This window comes from Lolium perenne, chromosome 6, assembly GCF_019359855.2.
Source record: "Lolium perenne isolate Kyuss_39 chromosome 6, Kyuss_2.0, whole genome shotgun sequence".
Lineage (NCBI taxonomy): Eukaryota > Viridiplantae > Streptophyta > Magnoliopsida > Poales > Poaceae > Lolium > Lolium perenne.
In genome coordinates, this window is record NC_067249.2 from 245,171,467 (window position 1) to 245,175,263 (window position 3,797).

The following is a 3,797-nucleotide window of genomic DNA, read 5'->3' on the forward strand; positions in this document are numbered from 1 at the left end:
AGCTGAATCATGTGATGCAACCAACTTCTTTATGGCATTAAAAGCTTGATCCCCATTGCAATGAAGGAAATCTCCTCCCACTAAAGCATCCAAAGCATATCTATAGCGAATCATAAGACCAAAATAAAAATTACTAAGGAGCAAACTTAGAGTCATTTGAGGTTCAGTTTTACGATAAGAAGTAAAAATTCTAGACCAAGCATCCTTAAAACTCTCCTCATCCCCTTGATTAAAAGTGAAGACTAATTCTTCAGGCGAAGAAGTAACAGGTTCAGAGCTAGACATGGTAACAAAAGTAACTAATTTTTTTGTGTTTTTGATATAGCAAACAAGATAGCAAATAAAGTAAAACTAGCAACTAATTTTTTTGTGTTTTGATATAATGCAGCAAACAAAGTAGTAAATAAAACTAAGCAAGACAAAAACAAAGTAAAGAGATTGCGATGTGGAGACTCCCCTTGCAGTGTGTCTTGAGCTCCCCGGCAACGGCGCCAGAAAAAGAGCTTGATGGCGTGTAACTCACACGTTCGTTGGGAACCCCAAGAGGAAGGTATGATGCGCACAGCAGCAAGTTTTCCCTCAGAAAGAAACCAAGGTTTATCGAACCAGGAGGAGCCAAGAAGCACGTTGAAGGTTGATGGCGGCGGGATATAGTGCGGCGCAACACCAGAGATTCCGGCGCCAACGTGGAACCTGCACAACACAAACCAAGTACTTTGCCCCAACGAAACAGTGAGGTTGTCAATCTCACCGGCTTGTGATGGCGTGTAACTCACACGTTCGTTGGGAACCCCAAGAGGAAGGTATGATGCGCACAGCAGCAAGTTTTCCCTCAGAAAGAAACCAAGGTTTATCGAACCAGGAGGAGCCAAGAAGCACGTTGAAGGTTGATGGCGGCGGGATGTAGTGCGGCGCAACACCAGGGATTCCGGCGCCAACGTGGAACCTGCACAACACAACCAAAGTACTTTGCCCCAACGAAACAGTGAGGTTGTCAATCTCACCGGCTTGCTGTAACAAAGGATTAACCGTATTGTGTGGAAGATGATTGTTTGCAGAAAATAGTAGAACAAAGATTGCAAGAGATTGTATTTCAAGAAAGAGAATTGGACCGGGGTCCACAGTTCACTAGAGGTGTCTCTCCCATAAGACAAACAGCATGTTGGGTGAACAAATTACAGTTGGGCAATTGACAAATAAAGAGAGCATGACCATGCACATACATATCATGATGAGTATAGTGAGATTTAATTGGGCATTACGACAAAGTACATAGACCGCCATCCAACTGCATCTATGCCTAAAAAGTCCACCTTCAAAGTTATCATCCGAACCCCTCCGGTATTAAGTTGCAAAGCAACAGACAATTGCATTAAGTATGGTGCGTAATGTAATCAACAACTACATCCTTAGACATAGCATCAATGTTTTATCCCTAGTGGCAACAAGACAACACAACCTTAGAACTTTCTCACATCGTCCTGTGTCAATGCAGGCATGAACCCACTATCGAGCATAAGTACTCCCTCTTGGAGTTACAAGCATCTACTTGGCCAGAGCATCTACTAGTAACGGAGAGCATGCAAGATCATAAACAACACGTAGATATAACTTTGATAATCAACATAACAAGTATTCTCTATTCATCGGATCCCAACAAACGCAACATATAGAATTACAGATAGATGATCTTGATCATGTTAGGCAGCTCACAAGATCCGACAATGATAGTACAATGGGGAGAAGACAACCATCTAGCTACTGCTATGGACCCATAGTCCAGGGGTAGACTACTCACACATCACACCGGAGGCGACCATGGCGGCGTAGAGTCCTCCGGGAGATGATTCCCCTCTCCGGCAGGGTGCCGGAGGCGATCACCTGGATCCCCGAGATGGGATCGGCGTTGGCGGCGTCTCTGGAAGGTTTTCCGTATCGTGGCTCTCGATGCCGGGGTTTCGTCACGGAGGCTTTAAGTAGGCGGAAGGGTAGGTCAAGAGGCGGCACGGGGGGCCCAAACCATAGGCCAGCGCGGCCAGGGGTGGGGCCGCGCCGCCCTAGGGTTTGGCCACCCCGTGGCCCCTCTTCGTTTCGTCTTCGGACTTCTGGAAGCTTCGTGGAAAAATAGGCCCCTGGGCGTTGATTTCGTCCAATTCCGAGAATATTTCCTTACTAGGATTTCTGAAACCAAAAACAGCAGAAAACAAAGAATCGGGCACTTCGGCATCTTGTTAATAGGTTAGTTCCAGAAAATGCACGAATATGACATAAAGTGTGCATAAAACATGTAGATAACATCAATAATGTGGCACGGAACATAAGAAATTATCGATACGTCGGAGACGTATCAGCATCCCCAAGCTTAGTTCTGCTCGTCCCGAGCAGGTAAAACGATAACACAGATAATTTCTGGAGTGACATGCCATCATAATCTTGATCATACTATTTGTAAAGCATATGTAGTGAATGCAGCGATCAAAACAATGTATATGACATGAGTAAACGAGTGAATCATATAGCAAAGACTTTTCATGAATAGCACTTCAAGACAAGCATCAATTAAGTCTTGCATAAAAGTTAACTCATAAAGCAATAATTCAAAGTAAAGGCATTGAAGCAACACAAAGGAAGATTAAGTTTCAGCGGTTGCTTTCAACTTGTAACATGTATATCTCATGGATATTGTCAACATAGAGTAATATAATAAGTGCAATAAGCAAGTATGTAGGAATCAATGCACAGTTCACACAAGTGTTTGCTTCTTGAGGTGGAAAGAAATAGGTGAACTGACTCAACATTGAAAGTAAAAGAATGGTCCTCCATAGAGGAAAAGCATCGATTGCTATATTTGTGCTAGAGCTTTGATTTTGAAAACATGAAACAATTTTGTCAACGGTAGTAATAAAGCATATGCATCATGTAAATTATATCTTATAAGTTGCAAGCCTCATGCATAGTGTACTAATAGTGCCCGCACCTTGTCCTAATTAGCTTGGACTACCGGATCATCACAATGCACATGTTTTTACCAAGTGTCACAAAGGGGTACCTCTATGCCGCCTGTACAAAGGTCTAAGGAGAAAGCTCGCATTGGATTTCTCGCTATTGATTATTCTTCAACTTAGACATCCATACCGGGACAACATAGACAACAGATAATGGACTCCTCTTTTATGCATAAGCATGTAACAACAATTAATAATTTTCTCATTTGAGATTGAGGATATATGTCCAAAACTGAAACTTCCACCATGGACCATGGCTTTAGTTAGCGGCCCAATGTTCTTCTCTAACATTATGCATGCTTAACCATAAGGTGGTAGATCTCTCTTACTTCAGACAAGACGGACATGCATAGCAACTCACATGAAATTCAACAATGAATAGTTGATGGTGTCCCCAGTGAACATGGTTATCGCACAACAAGCAACTTATTAAGAGATAAAGTGCATAATTACATATTCAATACCACAATAGTTTTTAAGCTATTTGTCCCATGAGCTATATATTGCAAAGGTGAATGATGGAATTTTAAAGGTAGCACTCAAGCAATTTACTTTGGAATGGCGGAAAATACCATGTAGTAGGTAGGTATGGTGGACACAAATGGCATAGTGGTTGGCTCAAGTATTTTGGATGCATGAGAAGTATTCCCTCTCGATACAAGGTTTAGGCTAGCAAGGCTTATTTGAAACAAACACAAGGATGAACCGGTGCAGCAAAACTCACATAAAAGACATATTGAAAACATTATAAGACTCTACACCGTCTTCCTTGTTGTTCAAACTCAATACTAG